Raw genomic sequence first — 25,537 nt, forward strand, 5'->3', positions numbered from 1 at the left:
CAATGAAAATAACTCAGACAGAACAATCTGAGAGAAAGAGTCTAACCAAATACCGGCATCACTGAAAGCAGCCAAAGATAATGATACGTCTTTGGGATGGTTATGAGTAATTTTTTCTCTAATAGTTAAAATTTTATTAGCAAAGAAAGTCATGAAGTCATTACTAGTTAAAGTTAAAGGAATACTCGGCTCAATAGAGCTCTGACTCTTTGTCAGCCTGGCTACAGTGCTGAAAAGAAACCTGGGGTTGTTTTTATTTTCTTCAATTAGTGATGAGTAGTAAGATGTCCTAGCTTTACGGAGGGCTTTTTTATAGAGCACAGACTCTTTTTCCAGGCTAAGTGAAGATCTTCTAAATTAGTGAGACGCCATTTCCTCTCCAACTTACGGGTTATCTGCTTTAAGCTGCGAGTTTGTGAGTTATACCACGGAGTCAGCACTTCTGATTTAAAGCTCTCTTTTTCAGAGGAGCTACAGCATCCAAAGTTGTCTTCAATGAGGATGTAAAACTATTGACGAGATACTCTATCTCACTTACAGAGTTTAGGTAGCTACTCTGCACTGTGTTGGTATATGGCATTAGAGAACATAAAGAAGGAATCATATCCTTAAACCTAGTTACAGCGCTTTCTGAAAGACTACTAGTGTAATGAAACTTATTCCCCACTGCTGGGTAGTCCATCAGAGTAAATGTAAATGTTATTAAGAAATGATCAGACAGAAGGGAGTTTTCAGGGAATACTGTTAAGTCTTCAATTTCCATACCATAAGTCAGAACAAGATCTAAGATATGATTAAAGTGGTGGGTGGACTCATTTACATTTTGAGCAAAGCCAATTGAGTCTAATAATAGATTAAATGCAGTGTTGAGGCTGTCATTCTCAGCATCTGTGTGGATGTTAAAATCGCCCACTATAATTATCTTATCTGAGCTAAGCACTAAGTCAGACAAAAGGTCTGAAAATTCACAGAGAAACTCACAGTAACGACCAGATGGACGATAGATAATAACAAATAAAACTGGTTTTTGGGACTTCCAATTTGGATGGACAAGACTAAGAGTCAAGCTTTCAAATGAATTAAAGCTCTGTCTGGATTTTTGATTAATTAATAAGCTGGAATGGAAGACTGCTGCTAATCCTCCGCCTCGGCCCGTGCTACGAGCATTCTGGCAGTTAGTGTGACTCGGGGGTGTTGACTCATTTAAACTAACATATTCATCCTGCTGTAACCAGGTTTCTGTAAGGCAAATCAATATGTTGATCAATTATTATATCATTTACTAACAGGGACTTAGAAGAGAGATCTAATGTTTAATAGACCACATTTAAAAGTTTTAGTCTGTGGTGCAGTTGAAGGTGATATATTTTTTTCTTTTTGAATTTTTATGCTTAAATAGATTTTTGCTGGTTATTGGTGGTCTGGGAGCAGGCACTGTCTTAGGGGACATGTCCTTTGTTTTATGGGTCAGGCTCAAAACATCTCATTTGCTGCTCATATATGAGAAACATGTTAGATTTAAACAGAAACACAGTTATTATGGAGCTATTTCGCCAACTTGGATTACTTTGTTCGAACGAAAAATCAGGGTTGCCAACTTTGGCACCCCAGTTGGACTGAAGATTTTTGGTAACCCTAACCCAATTAAAAAAAAAATAATAATAATAATAAAATAATAATAATAATAATAATAATAAACAGTCCTTGTTTACTAATAAAAATAATAATATAAGGGAAACTCTGTTTGATTCTTCTCCTCTCCACATCCATCCTCCTTCCTTTTCCCCCAAAATTTCAGCAAGCTCATTTACAGGCATGTGAGAGGCAAATAAAGAAAAATTCTGAAAATGGCTGGGGGTCAATATGGTTCTGGTTGGGGGTCTGGGAATGCTCCCCAGAACCGTTTTCTGTAGTGAATTTACAAGGAGAGATAGGGAGCCAGCTGTTTATCCAACTCTTTACAAGTTGGACAAAATCTGTCTTCATATGACACCAACGTCTGTGCTGTGTGTCTTCTCTCCCAAACTGGAGAGGAGTAAAAGACTCAAGCCTCACTCCACTGAAATTAACTTATTTTTAAATATAAACCTTTGAAGCCCCTAAATGTCCTTTATTTTGTACAACTATGTCATAACAGTCCCTAGTTGGAGGAGCATTTCACAATTTATTTCTCTGTTACATACAGTATTTTCTGACTGCACAATCACATTATAACAAAAGTATATTGTTAATGTTTTTAAATGAAAATATAGTCAAAATTTCACGATGCACATAGAACCTTTATTATTTAACATACATAACAGTGCCTGTTTAATTGTTCCATGCAACTTCTATGTTAAAAATTGGCCAGAATCAGAATCGACTTTATTGTCAATGTAATTTGCAATGAGATTTGAGTGCAACTCCAAAAGGTGCTTTACGTGGTGCGAGTAATTTTTAGCCAAATAAAGGATAGTGAAATGTAACAGTAAACTATTCAGAGTATACTGTATGTACAACTAATATAAACATAAGGTAAAATAAAATAAAATAAATGAAATGTGGACCAAGTAAAATGTAAAACGAGATTATATACAACTGGAATGTGTGGAATCATATTGCATGGGAATATTGCACATGGTTTACAGATATTGCACAAGAAACCTGAAAGGTGTGGGTTAGAGTGATTTGTTATTGTTCAGTTCAGTGATCGCCCTGGGGAGAAAGCTGTCCCTGAGTCTGTTTGTCCTAGTTTTGAGTGACCTATACCGTCAGCCAGAGGGTAGTAGGTCAAACAGGTGGTTGCTGGGGTGGGATGTGTCTTTGCAGATGCTGGCAGCTCTGCTGAGGTAGCGAGAGTTGGCAATGTCTTCCAGGCTGGGCAGAGAGCAGCCAGTGATCCCCTCGGCCGTTTTGATCACCCTCTGCAGCGCTCTCCTGTCTGCTGCTGTGCACCCCCCATACCACACTGTGATGCAGTACGTCAGGATGCTCTTGATGGTGGCTCTGTAGAACAACACCAGCAGCTTCTCCTCCAGATTGTTTCTCCTGAGCACCCTCAGGAAGTGGAGTCACTGCTGGGCTTTCTTCACCACCACTGTGGTGTTAGCAGTCCAGGAGAGGCTGTCAGAGAGCTGCACTCCCAAGGAACCTGATGGAGCTGACCCTTTCCACACAGTCCCCTTGGAAGTAGAGTGGGGCTGGGTCAGCCCTGTTCTTCCTGAAGTCCAGGATTATTTCTTTTGTTTTTGTGGTGTTCAGTGGCAGGTTGTTAGCTGAACACCACGCTGTCAGTCGATTTACCTCATCTCTGTACCTCATCTCTGCAGTCTCATCCCCCCGAGATGAGCCCAATCACGGTGGTATCATCCGCAAACTTTATGATGGTGTTTGTGGGATGGGTCGGAGAGCAGATGTCCAGCAGATGTTATCATATTTAATTGTATCAAATGCTTCAAACACTGAACCATTTCAACACAATTGCTTCATATTGATTCAGTGGTTCAAAACTCTTCTGTTTCTACATCACTAATAACTACCAAAAAAAAACTTCAGCGACCACATGTTTTCAGCGCATGTGCACAGATAGACTTACAATCATGAATACTTGCTAACCAGGACATTAAACAAAGTATGACATATCCTTTAAATTACCTAGTTTGCAACTATGTAGTTGAAGTCTGTAGCCTACTGTGTCAACACACTGTTGAGGTTATGTCTGTAGTGACAACCAACTTTTAATAGACAATAGATTATTTGATTTGTTAGTCTATTTTTTTGGCTTACCTTTGTCATCCAAAAAGTGTTCGACTCAGAAACAAGCTTCAAAGCTTTGCTCAAAGTGTCTTTGAACTCTTCACGTGCAGTTGAGGAATCAGATACCAGATTTTCAGCGATTCAATGATCAAAGAATACTGCAGTCAGAATGTTGTCAGCAGATGTTAGCAGCTGTTTCAGTTGTACTCCTTAAACTCCTTTCATTAAGAAACATTGTGCTGTGGTCGGGTCTGGGATATATATTTATGGGATAAATTTTTAATTTTGGCATTTTTGCTTGTGCGTGAGAGCGTAAGATTGATGCTGAAAGCGTGACTGTCACGCCAGATGCGCGATAGTTGGCAACCCAGATAAAATAGATGTCAAGTCTGTTTTGGCCCAGCGTAGCTAGCAGTAGTGCAGCTATGTATCTTGCCACTGCAAAACGCCCACTCTGATTGAAAATTCATGGTAAGCCAATGCTTTGCCTCTATCACTTGTAGCTAATGTGACTATAGCTTAAGTCTTATTGAAAGGAGTAGGGGGTACAACACGTCACAGATGAATGTCAGAATTCACTGGAAAAGAGTCAGCAATTCTACCCTGGCTCTGTAGCACTCACATACCTTTGTATAGGCCAACCTATGATTCCCAAAATTCTTGGGGATGTCACAAACTTACCCCAAAAAGTAGCCAGCCAACCAAGGTTAAATGTGTTGAAACAATAAAAGGAAATTAAATACATGCACAGACACACCGACACACACACAGTTGCATGCAAAAGTTTGGACACCCCTGATAATTTTCATGATTTTCCTTTATAAATCTTTGGTTGTCTGGATCAGAAATTTCAGTTAAATATATCATGCAGCAGACAAACACACTGATATTTGAGAAGTGAAATGAAGTTTCTAGTATTTACAGAAAGTGTGCAATAATTCTTTAAACAAAATTAGGCAGGTGCATAAATTTGGCCACCCTTGTCATTTTATTGATTTGAATACATTTAGCACTAATTATTGGAACACAAAATTGGTTTGGTAAACTCATGACCCTTGACCTCCTTACACAGGTGAATCCAATCATGAGAAAGGTGAGAAAGGGTATTTAAGGTGGCCATTTGCAAATGTTTCAACTCTTTGCATCTCTTCTAATGAGTGGCAACATGGGAGCTTCTAAACAACTCTCAAATGACCTGAAAACAAAGACTGTTCAACATCATGGTTTAGGGGACGGATACAAAAAGCTATTTCAGAGATTTCAGCTGTCTGTTTCCACTGTGAGGAACATAGTGAGGAAATGGAAGACCACAGGCACAGTACTAGTTAAGGCCCAAAATGGCAGGCCAAGAAAAATCTCAGATAAGTTGAAGCGAAGGGATGGTGAGAACAGTCCATAGTCAACCCACAGATCTGCTCCAAAGACCTACAACATGATCTTGCTGAAGATAGTGTCTCTGTGCTTTGTTCAACTATACAGCGCACTTTGCACAAAAAGATGCTGTATGATGCTGTAATGCAGAGGAAGCCTTTTCTGCGTACACACCACAAACAGAGTCACTTGAGGTATGTTAAAGCACATTTGGGCAAGCCAGCTTTATTTGGAATAAGGTGCTGTGACTGATGAAACTAAAATTGAGTTATTTGGACATAAGAGGCAGTATGCATGGCTGAAAAAGAACACAGCATTCCAAGAAACACACTTGTTACCTTCAGTAAAATTTGGAGGTGGTTCCATCATGCTATGGGGCTGTGTGGCCAGTGCAGGTACTGGGAATCTTGTTAAGTGAGGGTCACATGGATTCCAGACAATATCAGCAGATTCTTGAGAACAATGTTCATGAATCAGTGACAATGCTGAAGTTGCACCGGGGCTGGATCTTTCAACAAGACAATGACCATAAAACACTGCTCAAACTCTACTAATGCATTCATGCAGAGTAACAAGTACAATGTTCTGGAATGGCCATCTCAGTCCCCAGACCTGAATATTACTGAAAATCTGTGGTGTGATTTTAAGCGGGCTGTCCATGCTTGGAAGCCAGCAAACCTGAGATGTTTTGTAAAGAATGGTCCAAATACCTTCAACCAGAATCCATACTCTCATTGGAAGCTATATGAAGCACAGGGTTGCGTAGGATTACTTTGAAAGAATACATGTGGATTACATGTATGTATGTACATACATTTGGATTACTTGTAATTGATTACCTTTTGCATTACATTTCAAAGTAATCCTACCCAACCCTGATGAAGCATTTAGAGGCTGTTATTTCTGCAAAAGGAGGATCTATTAAATATTGATGTATTTTTTCTGTTGGGGTGCCCAAATTTATGCACCTGTTTAAAGTGGATATGACAAAAAATTAGGTAAAACTGATATAAATATCAAAATATACATACAGTATAGTAAGTTGAAAGTGGTTTTAATTATTATCACTGAGAAATAAAGTTGTACAGCTTCTCAAAAGTGTGTTTCTTGGAAAGCGTGCTGGCAGTGTTCCATCAGCGGTCACGTGATGCCGTGACGTCACAATGTGTAGAGTCCCATCTTTGTCTGTTAGACTGACAACAGGAACAGATGACCTCAGCACGGACAGTGACGAGATCAAGAACTTTTCTGACTCTTCAAATGTGGATTATTTCTGACTTTGATCCTGAGGATGTTGCAGCAGTGATTAAACCCTACAGATTGGAGCCGTATCTTTCGGACGAACATTCAAACCAGGAGTATTCTGGCAGCGAAAATAATGCCGACGGTTGTTTATGGCAGAGCCGAAGCAGAGGTAAGAGACGAGCCCAATTCCGACGGATTTGAAAGGCTGCCGAATTCGGAATGGTAAGGTAGGCTTTGATTTTTGTTGCTGCTGTTTATAACACTATAATTATAGCATTTTCGATTCTAGCGTCTGTTTACTGCCTTTGTTATTGTTCCGCAGCCACGATAGTGTAGCTACTACTTGCTGACCACCATCATTACCTTCAGGTTTTTGCTGTTTTCGAGTGCCTGGCATTGCATTCATCCATGTTTTAGTTACGTTATTTTCACAAAAGAATAGGAAATAAACGGCAAAAGTTTCAAAACAGATTGCCGAAAACAACAATGAACATGCCACTGCCGTGTTACTACGTATTGGACTGATATTTTTACAAGTTCCTTGACCATTTCAAGATTATTGTGAACATATTATTTGGGGTTGACATTTTATGTGTTCCTGTGAGTGGTGAGAACATGGAGGACAGTACAGGAAAGTGTCTGCTGTCGGGAGCAAATGCGTGTGTGCGAAGCGGAGCAAGCAGCAGCCTGACATTTCGTGCATCGCACAACACCGCGGCTTTCGATCAATCTGCCTGGACTTGAAAGGCTAAACCTTTCGCCCTTGTGTTTGTGCAATATGCTGCGACACACTGGTCAGGCATATCGACAAACAAGTCCCTGAGAGCTGTGTTTAATCAAAGTTTCTGCCGTTAAAAAAAGTGTAAACAACGGCCGCCAGGCGCACAAAGCCAATACGGTCTACACGCAGTGACGTATTCAGGCTTGGTGCTCAGCGGGAAGCTGGTCACGGGGCGTGCACATTTTTCAGTGGCGGGATGTTCAAATGTTGTATATAACGGAGAACACCGTCCACGCTTAGGTTGACCGAATTATATAACCTTTGTTACATGTAATAAGACTATGTTGTCTTAAATGTCATATCCACTTTAAAGAATTACTAGCACACTTTCTGTAAATCCTATAAATTTCATTTCACTTCTCAAATATCACTGTGTTTGTCTGCAATATGATATATTTAAACTGAAATTGCTGATCCAAACAACCAATGATTTATAAAGGAAAATCATGGAATCATCAGGGGTGCCCAAACATTTACATATAGCTGTGTGTGTGGTGTGTGTGTGTGTGGTGTATATATATATATTATATATATTATATATTATATATATATATATATATCAGTTATCAGTATCCAAATAGACATTTGGATACTGATAACTCATATATCATCTTGAAGCATATCTCAGGGACTTTTATCTCTGGTGTTCCTTTATAATTTCACCTCAGTTTTGACATTCACAACATGTGCTCAGTGTCCTGCACCGCTCCTCTGGATCGGCCACATCTCCCTTCGTTAACATTGTGAATAGTTCTACCCAGTTTGAAACTTCTTTACAATCCTCCATATTGTCTTTCTGTCTGGAACCTCTCTAGCTGTAAAATGACATTGATGCTGTCGTTGGGTTTGCATGATCAATTGAATTTGTGGCATTTTTGGGACACCCTGTATATATATATATACGAGGGCTGTCAATAAAGTTACGATCCTTTTTATTTTTTTCAAAAAACTATATGGATTTCATTCATATGTTTTACGTCAGACATGCTTGAACCCTCGTGTGCATGCGTGATTTTTTCCACGCCTGTCGGTGACGTCATTCGCCTGTGAGCACTCCTTGGTGGGAGGAGTCGTCCAGCCCCCGTCGGAATTCCTTTGTCTGAGAAGTTGCTGAGAGACTGGCGCGTTGTTTGATCAAAATTTTTCTAAACCTGTGAGACACATCGAAGTGGACACGGTTCGAAAAATTAAGCTGGTTTTCAGTGAAAATTTCTACGGGTGGATGAGAGATTTTTGAGGTGATACTGTCGCTTTAAGGACTTTTCACCGGTGCGAGACGTCAGCGCAGCGCTCTCAGGCGTCGTCGTCAGCCTGTTCAAGCTGAAAACCTCCACATTTCGGCTCTATTGATCCAGGACGTCGTGAGAGAACAGAGAAGTTTCAGAAGAAGTCGGTTTTCAGCATTTTATCCGGATATTCCACTGTTAAAGGAGATTTTTTTAATGAAAGACGTGCGGACGGGTCCGCGCGTCGGGACGCAGCCGCCGCGACGCTCCGCCACAGGAAAAACACCTCTGTTGAAAGCCTTAAGGACAAGTTGGAACATGTCCTGCCTGTTAAACAATTTCTCATATACTCACTCCACTGAAGCCATCAAAAGCCGCCTGGATTTTACAAATGGTTATCAACACGGAGGTGTTTTTCCTGTGCCGCCGCACCGCGTCGGCTGCGTCCCGACGCGCAGATCCGTCCACACGTCTTTCATTAAAAAAATCTCCTTTAACAGTGGAATATCCGGATAAAATGCTGAAACCGACATCTTCTGAAACTTCTCTGTTCTCTCACGATGTCCTGGATCAATAGAGCCTGAAATGTGGAGGTTTTCAGCTTGAACAGGCTGATGACGCTGCCTGAGAGCGCTGCACGACGTCTCGCACTGTGAAAAGTCCTTAAAGCGACAGAATCACCTCAAAATCTCTCATCAGCTGTAAAATTTCACTGAAAACCAGCTTAATTTTTCGAACCGTGTCCACTTCGATGTGTCTCACAGGTTTAGAAAAAATTTTGATCAAACAACGCGCCAGTCTCTCAGCAACTTCTCAGATAAAGGAATTCCGACGAGGGGCTGGACGACTCCTCCCACAAGGAGTGCTCACAGGCGAATGACGTCACCGACAGGCGTGGAAAAACTCACGCATGCGCACGAGGGTTCAAGCATGTCTGACGTAAAAACATATGAATGAAATCCATATAGTTTTTGAAAAAAATAAAAAGGACCGTTACTTTATTGACAGCCCTCGTATATATATACACTCAACAAAATATAAACACAAACACTTTGGTTTTGCTCCCATTTTGTATGAGATGAACTCAAAGATCTAAAACTTTTTCCACATATACAATATCACCATTTCCCTCAATATTGTTCACAAACCAGTCTAAATCTGTGATAGTGAGCACTTCTCCTTTGCTGAGATAATCCATCCCACCTCACAGGTGTGCCATATCAAGATGCTGATTAGACACCATGATTAGTGCACAGGTGTGCCTTAGACTGCCCACAATAAAAGGCCACTCTGAAGGTGCAGTTTTATCACACAGCACAATGCCACAGATGTCGCAAGATTTGAGGGAGCGTGCAATTGGCATGCTGACAGCAGGAATGTCAACCAGAGCTGTTGCTCGTGTATTGAATGTTAATTTCTCTACCATAAGCCGTCTCCAAAGGCGTTTCAGAGAATTTGGCAGTACATCCAACCAGCCTCACAACCGCAGACCACATGTAACCACACCAGCCCCAGGACCTCCACATCCAGCATGTTCACCTCCCTAAAATCTTGCGACGTCTGTGGCATTGTGCTGTGTGATAAAACTGCACCTTTCAGAGTGGCCTTTTATTGTGGGCAGTCTAAGGCACACCTGTGCACTAATCATGGTGTCTAATCAGCATCTTGGTATGGCACACCTGTGAGGTGAGATGGATTATCTCAGCAAAGGAGAAGTGCTCACTATCACAGATTTAGACTGGTTTGTGAACAATATTTGAGGGAAATGGTGATATTGTGTATGTGGAAAAAGTTTTAGATCTTTGAGTTCATCTCATACAAAATGGGAGCAAAACCAAAAGTGTTGTGTTCATATTTTTGTTGATTGTATATATATATATGTGTGTGTGTGTGTGTGTGTGTGTGTGTGTGTGGGTGTGTGGGTGGGTGTGAAAACATTACATGATCAAGACGTACATCACTGAAAATACATTATCTCATAAATGAAACTACAATTTAAAAATATTGGAAAGTGCTGTTTAAAAGGAGGAATAAAAAAGACTGCATTTCCAAACCAAATTAACAGAAAAGGTTTTAATCAGGTGTTTAAAGGGGGCAATTTGCTTATCCAAATATTTATTAGCTATTCAATTTGCTTAGTCATTTACCTTCTCCCATTAGCCTCCTCATATAGCCTTTACATGACTCTGTGGAACAAGGAAAGAATGCAAATTAGGTATGGATACGATGGATCTGATTGGTCAGAAACCAGAACCCAGAACCAGTGACTCTGCTGTGCTTGCCTTCCCTGTCATCATTTCCAGCACTGTTCAGGCATCCACACGCCCCTTTGACAAACACTGTGATCATACGTACTTTCTTGAGGGTATTTTGCTTTTTTTGGTTCCCACTCTATTAAAGTGTCCAAACTGATGTTCAGTGTTATCAGAAACTCTGCTAGTAAATTGTTTTGTCCATCCACATCACTTTGCTGATTTGTTGAGGTGGTTCCTTGTACACACAGAAAGTTATGGTGGAATTTTTGTCTTAAAATGACAAAATGATTCATTTATTTGTCGAAAATAAATAAATCTGTCATTAATTGTTCATTCACAATATTTTAAACTTAGTTATAATTAAGTATCCTGAAATAAATAAAATATATGCACTTCACTTCGACATAAGGGTATTTAACAATTCTGTGAAAAAAAAATTAAATTAACACCACTCCACAATGTTCTTGTTCAACATGATCTAAAGTATCTGAATGGGAAAGCATGTTCAACTTTTGATTAGTAGTGTACATGCATACAACTTACAGACATAACTGTACAAACTACACTGTTTCCCTCATAAAAGGTTTCTTACCCCCCCGCCCCCACATACACACACACATACACACCACACACTAACATAATCAATGATGTCACCAGAGAAAGTGTGTCATGACATCTTGTTGCCTGCATTTTACACCCATGTGGTTATGAATTCTAAAGTGTTCCAAATTTGATAATTTTGGTCATACCGGATTGTGAATCCTTTCTTTGTATACTAAGAGGAAAAAAATAGTTGTGTCAAAGAATATTCTTTTCATAAACTGGGTCCACACTTTTAGTCATCAGCCACAACCAACAGGAAATGTCCATGTGATATAAAATGTCAGTTCGAACTCCCCTTTCCGCTGTTTTTCAGTTGCTGACCGAGACACTGCCTTCTCCCACCCTGACGCCACCAGCTGGTCCCAGTCTGTTGCCCAGATTGCTGGCTGGAACAGTGACCTACTTCACCCCACTGCCCCCACTTGGTCCCGTTCTGATGCCAAGGGGAACAAATCAATGCACCCCTTCACAGTCAAGATCAGTACCAACTCCAAAGTCTGTCCCAAATATTTTGTACAATATTTTTGTGGATTAAATGTTTCACAGTTTCCAGTCTCCCAAGTCTTAATGGTAGAACTGAAAGTACTACAATGTTAAATATATCTTCTTCTCTTATATATTTATTTCAGCATGTGATGACCTAAATCAAATGTATATGGTGGCCAGTTTTAACCAAGAGGCCCCACTGCAAGTGGATAGGAGCTCATTCTTTATTCTGAAATGTAAATGAAGATGTGCTGTTTTGTAGTAATAAGATTTTAGATCGTTGGCAGAAATAAACTGTCCAGCAGTTGTTTGAATACTTGACTTCCACTTTCTTTTGCACACACAGTCCGATAGAACTTTGACCTCCTATTCACTGGAATGAACATATTGCCAGCCTATCCCCATGGTGATCTCACAGATCATCTTTTTTTATTTTATTGCAATTTTCACAGGGAACTTCCACATTTCATCAAATCAGTAATCAGGACAATGAATAGCCAGATTATTTTGCCAGATGGAGACACAAAATTGCAAAAATCACTGAACAGTTCTTAAACCCAATTTCCCTCTTTAAAATATGTTTGTGTGGCACCAAAGGCTGGGGACACAAACAGTGTTATCGGGAAAACATCAAGCATTAATTTTGTGTAATAAACTCTTTATTTTAATGGTTTTTGAATCATTAACACAGTTAATTATTGCATTAAATAGTTCTTGATTTTTAATTACAGGTGAAAAAGCTGTCCCTGCTGTAATATAAAAAAACGCTTCTAACCATATGTCCACATGTCTTAAATGAAACATATGCTTTGATAAAGTAGCCTTAGAGAGGCAGGAAATGTTTCTTGAAATCAATATAAATGAGGAAGTCTGCTCACTGGAGCCGAGGTTGGATCAGCAGAGAGATGGTTACTTCAGAAAGGGTGGGGACAGGTTGTCTGCTTGCGTGGTTGCCATCCAAGATTCATTGTGGTTATGTAGTGTGGCACATATTGCATATGCACCACCAGCGCATGCCCAGATGTGACCTGAAATGTGACATGATATGTTCTCATGAGGTGTGCCCTCGATTTAGACTCTGCACCCTTGTAAGGGCTGTTTCCATAAAATTCTTCAGGCTGTTCAGCAGACTCTGGAACAAACCACTCTGAAATAGATGGTCTTGCCTAAGAGCATTTTGCTCTCCGCCCCTACCCCCTGCTGCCTAGCAACCTTGACAGCTCCACTAGGGGTGAGCTTAAAAATTAACATTTTTTTTTTATTATTTAGATTTTCTAAGGTCTCACCCCTCAAAAAGTTTCTTTATTAGTTAAAAAATATATAGTAAAATTTGAGGAGTCCTATGATAATATTTAGAGGTAGCTCAAAGACTCAAAGTTTGATCATAACAATTATATTGAACTGAATGCAAAATATTAAACCCTGTTGTAGAAATAAGTGAAACTTTTGAAAAAATTCCAAGCAATAAAACATAGTTTAATACAAGCGTTAATAATATAAAAATTAAACAACAGTAAGGACTACAATGAAATTGCACATCAAATTATGGATTTATATATACAATGTAGAGTGTAGATGACTAGACTGCAGAGTCTGTAACTGAGGAAGTAGTGGGCTGTTGCAGTTAATTGTCTTCTGCAGCAGTCTGGGTAATCTTGCAGTGTTTTTCAATAGTTAGCAGGTACTGCAGCTGAGATTCATCCTTTGTAATAAGACCACATTATCTTGAACAAGGGTACACCTCGCTCTGCATGATCATTCACAACTTTGATGGCCATCACAGTTTTGCGAGCGAGTTGGTAGTCTTTCCTTTCATCCCATCTGCTGGGTCTACTTCAAGAACTGTTTTCTGGCAATTTCAGCATGGTTAACGATAACCTTGGGATTCTGGAGAAATAAATCTTCTACGATGAAATTGCCAACTTTTGGAAAGTCAGTGAAACATCAGAAAAATTTAATTAATTATTAAACTAGTTTGTCATTGGCTAAATTAGTAAGAATCAACAAATATTGTCCAAAAAGTCATAATTACCATGTCTTAGATTGGACATATGTTACAGTGAAGAGAGACAGGAGGTTTCCAACGTTTCAGTTATACCATGCCATTGATGTAGAATTTAACTAAAACTATGAAACTTTAGTCCAATTGAGCTACCATAAATTTAACCAAAAGCCCTAATATTTTCAGAATATGGTTTTATGTAATAGAGGAATAATTTAAGAGTGTGAGACCAATTTCTTAACAAGTTAAAAAATAAGCTCCACCCACAAATTCAGTGAGTGGGGAATTACCCATCATTTAGTCATCATTTTTCAGTAATTACTCATACATTGCTGATAAATATTGCTTATTAACAATTGTTCATATGGAGCTCAAAAGTGTCCTTTTGTGTTTTTTATTAAACTTACCTACAATTTTTGTCTTTGGGAAAAATTTTGCAGTGACTCATTTGATTACACTGGTATACAGCCAACATGCTTCTGAAATAAAGATAGTCAAACTTTACTAATTTTGGGCCACAGAGAATGAAAATGTTGTTTGAAATTTTTGATTGGCTGTAGTTTTAAGAAATGCTACTACTGTGCTACTAAGGATGAATATATAACCCTTTTGCTGATTTTTAAAGTGTTACAAACAGAGAACAGGTGAAATATTATACAAAACAGTCGAGAAACATAAAGAAAGACCTATGTTTATGATTTTTTCACGGTAAACTCTCCTATTACACAATATAATTATGTAGATGAAAATGTAAAACCTTGCATATCTTGGAAACAGTAGCCAATTAGCCATTGTTATTGTCATATTTGAATTCAACATGCCAAAATTCAGAATAAATAGCACATCTTATTTCTGAAGCAGACAACTTGTAAATATTTGTATACCCGTGTTATTTGAGCCACGAAGGATACACATGTTGCATCCTTCATTTTCGTAGGAAAGAATGCTGCACACTTTGGTTGCTTTACAAGCTGCCTTCGAAATGCGACAGCCTAGTTGTGGCACTTATGGCTTAAATGGTCACCAGTTCCAGCCTTTGAAGCGTACAACCACCGAATTGGGGTCCACCCATGGTATCACACTGGCGAAATGTTCCGTAACTTCAGCTGATCCTACGATCAACCCATATCGAAAAATGAACCTTACATAAATGTTTTGATGGTGGGAGGAAACCCACACAGAAAATGGGCTATGATGGAACCAGAACCAATAACCTTCATGCTGGTGAAGCCTAACCTGCCAGCATACTGAACATGATATCATTTCGGCCACTTAATGGTACAGTAAAACCAGTGAAAAACTAACAGAAAAGATAATTAAATCTAGAGGTTACTGACTGTTAAAGTGGCTGAACACAAATTAACAGTATGAAGCAGTCTGAAGAGTCACCAACTTAACCGAAAACTGAAACTAACAACTGAATACAAATATTACTGAATACAAGGCTAAGTGAAAGCTAATTTCATCTAATGACAACTGTAAAGATGACAAAATATAAAATTACCTTTAATAAATATAATATTAACTCAATGTAAAACTGAAACAAACACTATCTGGCAATAAGGTTAACTGAATATATAGTTACCTGAAGAGCAGCTGCAGTTAAAACTATCTTAGAATAAATATTACTGAATCTAAAACAAACTATATGTAATATTCCTGACTACAACATTAACTGCTGTCACATATGTCCTTGCTCATTTGGCACTGTATAAACATACTGCATTGAACTGAAATCAACTTTGATTAAACATAGCCACAAAAATAACTAAAACAGATTTTATAATAATAATAATAATAATAATAATAATAAACCATGTAATGCCAATATTATCTGAATATAAGCAAACAGAAACTCAAAACTAATTGTAAAGTAAAATGAATGCAAAGCTTATTGAAGAGTAAATGCATGAATGAATGACTCTCAACACAAATCTAAAAATAATTAAAGAAAAAGCCTAAAGGTCATGAAAAAGCTAAATGAATTTTATGATTAAACTGAATGATAGCTACATCTAAAAGTTGATTCAAAATAAAACTAACTGAATCCAGTTCTTCTGAGCCAACGAAATCTAAAACTGACTATTAAGTTAAACAAATATAAATCTAACTGTAAATGTTTGGATCACTGAAAAGATAAACAAATTTAAAATGAACTGGTTCTTTTAGAAGGGAAATCAAAGTTAAGTAACTATTACAAACTGAATACATGCAAACGAGAGCTGGAAGTGAATTAAATATGAAGGTAACTGAAAAAAATAAGATTTCAAAAACCATTCATTAATAATTGAATCTTTAAAAAAGGGAATCAAACTAAAATAAACCAGATATAATTATAATAGAATCTAAGATAACTAGGGATGCACGGATCAGATTTTTCTTTGTGTGTGTTTTTTGTTAGCCCTGATCCCAAGCCGATATTTGTATTTTCCTTAATACTGCACTTGCATAAAGCAGAATGCAGGACATTAAAATCAATCAATTATATGAGTTTGTCATTTTAAGAGCCCTGCCAGGCATGAAGAAAAAACCCTCAGTCCCAAGCTGGTTCTTAATGTTTGTATTTATTTATTTAATTTTAAAAGAAATATATATATATATATATATATATATATATATATATATATATATATATATATATACGAGGGATGTCAATAAAGTAATGGTCCTTTTTATTTTTTTCAAAAACTATATGGATTTCATTCATATGTTTTTACGTCAGACATGCTTGAACCCTCGTGCGCATGCGTGAGTTTTTCCACGCCTGTCGGTGACGTCATTCGCCTGTGAGCACTCCTTGTGGGAGGAGTCGTCCAGCCCCTCGTCGGAATTCCTTTGTCTGAGAAGTTGCTGAGAGACTGGCGCTTTGTTTGATCAAAATTTTTCTAAACCTGTGAGACACATCGAAGTGGACACGGTTCGAAAAATTAAGCTGGTGTTCAGTGAAAATTTTAACGGCTGATGAGAGATTTTGAGGTGATTCTGTCGCTTTAAGGACTTCCCACGGTGCGAGACGTCGCTCAGCGCTCTCAGCCGCCGTCGTCAGCCTGTTCAAGCTGAAAAACCTCCACATTTCAGGCTCTATTGATCCAGGACGTCGTGAGAGAACAGAGAAGTTTCAGAAGAAGTCGGTTTCAGCATTTTATCCGGATATTCCACTGTTAAAGGAGATTTTTTAATGAAGACGTGCGGACGGGTCCGCGCGTCGGGACGCAGCCGACGTGGTGCGGCGGCACAGGAAAAACACCTCCGTGTTGATAACCATTTGTAAAATCCAGGCGGCTTTCGATGGCTTTCAGTGGAGTGAGTATATGAGAAATTGTTTAACAGCAGGACATGTTCCAACTTGTCCTTAAGGCTTCCAACAGAGGTGTTTTTCCTGTGGCGGAGCGTCGCGTCGGCTGCGTCCCGACGCGCGGATCCGTCCGCACGTCTTTCATTAAAAAAATCTCCTTTAACAGTGGAATATCCGGATAAAATGCTGAAACCGACTTCTTCTGAAACTTCTCTGTTCTCTCACGATGTCCTGGATCAATAGAGCCTGAAATGTGGAGGTTTTCAGCTTGAACAGGCTGACGACGGCGGCTGAGAGCGCTGAGCGACGTCTCGCACCGTGGGAAGTCCTTAAAGCGACAGAATCACCTCAAAATCTCTCATCAGCCGTTAAAATTTTCACTGAAAACCAGCTTAATTTTTCGAACCGTGTCCACTTCGATGTGTCTCACAGGTTTAGAAAAAATTTTGATCAAACAACGCGCCAATCTCTCAGCAACTTCTCAGACAAAGGAATTCCGAGGAGGGGCTGGACGACTCCTCCCACAAGGAGTGCTCACAGGCGAATGACGTCACCGACAGGCGTGGAAAAACTCACGCATGCGCACGAGGGTTCAAGCATGTCTGACGTAAAAACATATGAATGAAATCCATATAGTTTTGAAAAAAATAAAAGGACCGTTACTTTATTGACAGACCTTGTATATATATATATATATATATATATATATATATATATATTATGTCTCATCAATGTGTGCAGAAACTAGGACACTCAGAGTAAAAGTGACTGACATTTTAGTTGTTAAAAGTACATTCATTATTATTATACATTCATTTTCTATACGTGCTTCCAATTAAGGGTCATGGGGGGGCTGCAGCCTATTGCAGCGCCTACTGGGCAAGTAAGTAGTAAGTAAGTAAGGTTTATTTATATAGCACCTTTCAAGATAGAAATCACAAAGTGCTTCACATAAGAACAAAGAAATTAAAAGCAGCAGAAACATAGAACCATAAAACTAGGTAAATGCCAACCTATACAAAAGGGTCTTTAGCTTCACTTTAAATGTTTCAACAGAGTCCACGGAGCGTAGGTCCAAAGGCAGTGCATTCCACATTTTAGGTGCCACCACCTCGAAAGCACAGTCTCCCCTGGTCTTCAGTCTTGTCCTAGGCACAACCAGTAGGCCCAGGTCCGAAGACCTCAGAGACCTGCTTGTCACATATGGATGTAATAGCTCATTGATATAAGATAGCATTTGACCATGCAGAGCTCTAAAAGTCAGTACTAGAATTTTAAATTGGAGTCTGAAATGGATGGGGAGCCAGTGCAAGGAAGAGAGGATTGGGGTTATATGTGACCTCTTTGATGACCTCGTCAGCAGCCTTGCAGCCGCATTCTGAACCGTTTGTAAGCGGTCCAAAGAGGACTTGCTAAGGCTAAAAAATAGTGAGTTACAGTAATCCAACGTGATGACACAAATGCATGAATGATCATCAGCAAACTCCGCCCGAAACACAATGCTGTGCAGACGGGCAATATTACGCAAACGGAAAAAACAAGACTGTGCCAGGCGGGTAACTTACGCGTCAAAATTGAGGGAGTGATCAAACGTAACACCCAAGTTCCTCACTGCTGAGCGAACAAAAGGGGCCAGAGAACCAAGATTCCCAACCACAGTGGGAACAAACTCATCAGGGGCACAAACAAGGACCTCAGTTTTTGCTATATTTAAAGACAAATAATTGGCCGCCATCCAGCCACCAATAACCTCAACACAGCTCTGAAGATCAAATACCCTAGAGACCGTTTGAAATATACAGCTGGATGTCATCCGCATAACAGTGGTAGGAGACATCTTTAAAACTGCTCAAGACATGACCAAGTGGGAGCAAATATAGAGCAAACAATATAGGTCCCAGAACAGAACCTTGAGGCACACCACAGGATAGCATGGCAGAGGAGGACATAAATTTACCAGTAGCAACAGCAAAAATCCTGTGTGAAAGATAAGATAAAAACCCAGTCCAGAGCAGACCCAGAAATGCCCACCCAAGTCCTTAGTCTCTCAACTAAAACTCCATGATCCACCGTGTCAAATGCTGCAGAGAGATCTAAAAGGACAAGTACAGAATATTCACCTGCATCTCTGCGCATTAAAATATCGTTTGAAACTCTGAGAAGGGCAGTTTCTGTAGAGTGCAAGTGACGGAACCCAGACTGGAATTTATCAATAATATTATGTTAAAACCTCATTAAGCTGTTTGGCCACCACTTTCTCTAAGACTTTGGAAATAAAAGGCAACTTTGAAATTGGTCTAAAATTTTGAAGGAGTGAAGGATCAGCATTAGGCTTTTTTAAAAGAGGGTGAATAATTGCCTGTTTAAAATACAGAGGGACATAACCGGAAAGCAGTGATCTGTTTATTATCAATAAAACAACCAGGCCAATAGAATGGAAGACCTTTTTAAAGAAGGAGGTAGGGACGATATCAAGTGGGCAGGAGGAAGGTTTCAATCTGTCAACCAGACCAGTGAGCTCTTTCAGTGATATAGGTTTAAAACTATCCAGAACTGATGGCCAAGTAAGATAGGGGACAGAAGAAGAAAGAGAGGCATTAATATTTGCCCTGATATCACGAATTTTACTGATAAAAAAGGACAAAAAATTGTCACAGTCTTCATTTGACTGAATGATAGCAGCAGGAGATGCAGGTGTAACAATGTCTCTGACTGTGTCAAACAAAATGTTTGGATTCCGTCGGCTGTTAGAAAATTAAAGTGGAAAAAAGCAGCCCTTGCATCTTTCACCATATTATTAAGAGAGATTAAAAGCTCCTTTAAATGAAGGAGGTGGACCTGGAGCTTTGTAGATTTCCAAGTGGCAGGATACATCCTGAACATGCTGCCAGTCTATCACATGGCCACATTCAGACAAACAGACATTCACACTCTCACTCACACCTACAGTAGTGGCACATCTTAATGAAAATTTCCATAACAATTGTTCATTCTGTCATAAAAGCACAAAATTTGGCACACATAGTCTACATTAACTAATGCAGACTATGAGAAGAATTTAAGAATTTACACAGGGTTCAAAATATTAAAATGTTCCAATCATATTGAAAGGTAGAACATAGTATTCGTCTGATCATAAAGATTCCAAAAAGGTATAGTTTGGGCTATCTATGACTGAATGCTATAGATTCATGGCATTGACATTGACAAAGGTCAATTTAAGTTTGTACAGGGCTCAAAAGTTAAAGTTGCTCCAATTCGGGTAAAAAATTTAGTTAACAGGGTTTTAAAAGGGAATGCACCATCTGTCATGCTTAGTTATCATATTACGGGGTAACATATGTCATAGAATCCAAAGAACATTGACCTTGTTTAACCTTACATGACTAAGCATTTAACACATTGAAAACTAATTTTGCTTACTTTATGCTGTTTTTACCCCATGAATCCATAACATTTAGTCATAGATAGCCCAAACTATACCTTTTGGAATCTTTATGATCAGGCAAATAATATGCTATACCTTTCAATATGATGGAACTTTTTCAAATTTTGACCCCTGTGTAATTTTTCATTGACTCCTGTAGATTGAGGTCAGCTCCAGGATGCCTCAACATCTGAAAATAAACATTAGTTAAATTAGAATATGTGTGCCAAATCTGGTGTTTTTATGATTAAATGAATAATAGGTTAGCTATGCCACCCCACTACAGTCAATTTCAGTATGTCTGATCAGGCTGGTTCTGATGAGGTCAGGCCATCCCTAAATCTAACAGAACCAAAAACTGACTATGAAGTAAACTAAATATACTGTAAGTGAAGCTTGCTTAAAAGGTCAGGTACAGTAAAACCAGTGAACAGTACCACTGTATGAGGACACACTGGTCCTTATTATTGACAGCAACAATAATTCCAGTCAGAAAAACAAACTAAATGAAAAGTAACACCACCACTGTATCAACAGACTGACAAATGGTTGACACAATCGTCACATATGATGGCTACCTCTGTTGTCATATAGGCCAGTGACTCATATAAAATATTAATGTTTCCCTGGAATTCTTTTAAGTGTAGCCAATGTAACACTTGCAGCACACCAAAAAAACCCCATATCAAACAGCAGCAGCTGCACAGAAGCCCCAAGCCACCTCAGCTTAATCCAATTTGACTGGCCATCACTGTGGGCGATGCTGGATGGAACATTATGTTGAGGTGGATAGAAGAGCATTTTGCTCTGCATTAGTGGAACAGGATTTATCAGTCTACAATATTGACTCTGCTTTAGAAGAAAATAAAGTGGGGAAATTTGAACATTTATGCTCACATTCCTGAAGGTAGGTCCATTCATATACATTTGTTTAAAAAAAAAATTATATATATATATATATATATATATATATATATATATATATATATATATATACGAGGTCTGTCCATAAAGTATCGTACCTTTTTATTTTTTCTTAAACTATATGGATTTGATTAATATGTTTTCACGTCAGACAAGCTTGAACCCTCGTGCGCATGCGTGAGTTTTTCCACGCCTGTCGGTGACGTCATTCGCCTGTAAGCACGCCTTGTGGAAGGAGTGGTCCCGCACCGTCGTCGGATTTTCATTGTCTGGAAATGGCGGAATGATTTGGGTTTTTTTCCATCAGAATTTTTTCAGAAGCTGTTAGAGACTGGCACCTGGAAACCATTCGAAAAATTTATCTGGCTTTCGGTGAAAATTTTACGGGCTTCACAGAGAATAAGGAGTGTTACTACAGCTTTAAGGACGGCCCACAATGGCGCTCGGCGCGCCGCGCTCCGAGCCACGATGACAGGCACGAACCACTGGATTATTTCTAAACGGATGGCTGTGTGGAGCTGGGACCGTCGTGTGCACTTTCTCTGGTTATCACAAGAGCTGGACATCAACCATTTTCCGGCAGATTTCACTTTTAACAAGAGATTTTGTCGTGGAACGCCGCACGGAGGCTTTGTGCGTCACGACCGATTCGCTGTTCGAGCGAGACAAAGAACGCCTCCGTTTTGGCGTGTCAGAGGACAAGTTCAGACATGCCCAGCTCTCCACAATTTCTCTTATAACTCACTCGACTGGTAAGCATTGAAAGCCGAGATAGGCAAAGTTCGGACATGCCTATCATATAAGAGAAATATAAGGCAGACACACTGGAAATGTAACTGATCGGTATCATCCATGGTAGAGATTGTGATCGCAGTCTCTACTGGTAGAGACTGCGATCACAATATACTGTATATATATATATATGACAATTTTCAGATATGTCTTTGAATTTCTTATTCCTGTCCCTCAGTGACCTTTAAATGTAATCAGTTGTAGTCCATTGGCTAATGGGGATCCCGTGGCCATAAAATGTCCCCTAAATTTTTCTTCATATCTTTAAACTAAACCATTAGACATATCAAAAATGGCTGGTTAGACTTTTGTTACCCCGACAGCAAGTGAGAAAATTACGTAATCAGCCATGCCCACTTTCAGCTTCTGTAGTTGTATTATTCAGTGGTAACAGCCCGGTCCCACTGGGGAGAGGATTAATTGCGCATGAATTGAGTGAGTATACAAAGTACGGGCGTTCGTTGTTGTCTGCAACAAAAATGACAAATGTCCCAGTATGAATTACAGATATATTAATGTATAGTCAATATATGGTGAACAGTCACGGTTGTATAACGCATGTAGTGAGGAAACGGATCCGACGCACTGTGATTATCACGGCAGTGTTACGGGTGTATTATAATGCATCGTGCACGTGTTGCGTGTGCGTGGCATCTGCATTGAGGTCATAAAAGAAGCACACTCGGGCCATTGGCATCACTATTCACACCAACAATACAGGGTCTGGAGCAATAGCTGGACTCGGACAAGTTGACTGGAGTAAACAAGCAGTGAACAGGGTGAGTGGTGATGTCAGCGGATCGCACCAGAGCGCAGCTCGTCTGAACGATTATAACAAGAAGTTAAATCTGTTCCAAACATAGGAATAAATACTGTAACAGCTGCAGACAAGAAGGAAAAAACACGCAACTGTTTTATCAAGCCTTGACAATGTAAACAAGTCAAATAATTACTTTTTTAGATGGCTCAAAATGCTTTCTGCAGATTGTTAGATGTTCGTGTGCACGAATATACAGCGCATAGATTGAGTATGTTTGTGTATGTATTGAGTATGTATGGAGTATGTAAGGCGGATGTCAGCCGCAGCCAAATTTTTGTGCAGCTCAAAAATCCTGGCAACGGAAAAACGTGTCTCTGCGGATAATTACAGACGTGTGCTAATGTCGGCCGACTCATACAAGCATATTTCATGGATATTGCGGATGTTAAGCAAATATGAACCAATTTTGTGCACAATCCATACGCAAATCCTCCTAAATGCCAGTGGGACCTGGCCCTAAGGGAAACATAAATTGCAATATCTCGAGATTACATAAGTCTTGTAACAGCTGTTTATGATAGACGAAATGGTCATCACTGTCACTGAGGGACTTCAAACATTTGGCAACGTGATCCATTCAAATATCTACAGCCTCTCGGATGCGTTTTCTCCCAATTTCACCACTGTTTGTGGCAACTCCTGTTTTCTTTTGGCAGTGCACTTGTTGACTGCGACTTTGTCGACCTGGGCCGGCAGCAACTTCACCCCACTTGTTCCTGCCTCCATCTTTCATTGAATTCATGCAGGTTCCTGCAAGAAAGAGAAGGATACCTCAGCTAAGTAGTAAGAAAGTGGCCAGTCATGCATGTCCATATACAGAGGAGGGGGCGCAGACACGTGCCCCTCTATTCTGATAGAAATATTGAAACTGCATGCTGATTTGCATAATTAATACGCACAATATAAGAGGGCTCAAATACAAACATTTTGAGGTATATACGGTTGCTCTGTGGCTTGTGAATCTCGAGATATTGCAATTTATGTTTCCCTTACCACTGAATAATACAACTACAGAAGCCGAAAGTGGGTGTGGCAGATTAAGTAATTTTCTTGCTTGCTGCCGGGGTAGCAAAAGTCTAACCAGCCGTTTTTGATATGTCTAATGGTCTAGTTTAAAGATATGAAGAAAAATTTAGGGGACATTTTATGGCCACGGGATCCCCCTCAGCCAATGGACTATTGATAATTTTGTTAAATGTTAGATTCACAAGTTGGACAGTCTCCATTTTGGCATTGTGGACTCTTCACAGCTGATGCATAATTTGGAAATGGGTGAATTGTCTGAGGAGTTACAGCTCCCACTGACATGGGAGGTGCAGAAATAAGCTCTTTGTTAATCTGCGCCAAACATATCAAACATCTGCTGCTCACAGTGTCAGCCAAACATCTTCTTCGCTAGCTCATTTGGCACATGAAACTAAAGATTTCTGAGACAATCCTCAGATTATGCTGCTATATATTCCGTCTATACCTTCACGGTGCTTGCAATCCATTGTTCCCACCAACACACTGGGGACTCCTGCGGTTTGAATGTCACAAAGATGCTCACTCCCACTGACGTAATTGAGTCAAGGAGCAGCAAGCAAGCTGAAGCAGGCTCCGGTGATCAGAAGTACCATGTGGAGGTTACGTGACTCACCTAAGCTGCAGCACCGGCCCCGTGAAAACAATTAAGATGTGAACAGCTGCAGACACACCATGGATTATGATGACCTCCTATAATTAGTATCCTGGAACGTCTGTTTGATATATGAAGTCTGCTGTGATTTGGCTTGATATCAGACAAGCATCTCAGATTCTAATTAATAATGTGCTTTAATTAAAATATGAATCTTAATCAAAAACTATTCATTCTTATCTACAACACAGTATACAGTATAATGTAAATTGTATTTTACGTCAAAGAAGGGCCCTCCAAATCATTCGTCATGGAATCAGATCACGTGTCAGCTTCTCTTACGTCAAGAAATCTATGACACAAACTCCAACACATAAAGTTTGATGAGTGGATCAACATATATACTGTTCAACATACTACACAGAAATCTGGATTAAATGATAAAATATCCTGTTGTCCACAACAAGAACACAACAAACTCAATGAAAATAAATTGGAAACATTAATAACAAAAACTATGACCTCTTCCTTGATGATCTATGATGCACAATGCAACTACACTGGAGTAGTTGCAGGGTATTGGAGGGTTAGTCCAGTTACCTGTCAGTATTTATGGTAATCTCTGTGCAAAATATGGCACAGATGGCAAAGGGGTTGGATGTATTTGCTTCATTAGTCATGGGGATGTTTTTGGAATAACAAAGTAAACCAATGTGAGTGCACAAAAAGAGGCTTTCTTGTCAATCAGTGGGCGAGTGCTAACCTGGCAGAATGTGCCAATGGACAGCAGTCCCCAAAGATCCCTGAGGTGAAGCAGTGATGCAGTAAGTTGAAGTGTGTTTGCTTTTATTTCCCTCAATGGTTGTGTTCGGTTTCTCTGATTATTGTGCAATATAGCTACCAGAAAAGCTGTGTGCTTGACTTTTGGATCAGGTTTTTGATTGTTTGTGGAGTCGT

This window comes from Thalassophryne amazonica, chromosome 13 (genome assembly GCF_902500255.1).
Source record: "Thalassophryne amazonica chromosome 13, fThaAma1.1, whole genome shotgun sequence".
Lineage (NCBI taxonomy): Eukaryota > Metazoa > Chordata > Actinopteri > Batrachoidiformes > Batrachoididae > Thalassophryne > Thalassophryne amazonica.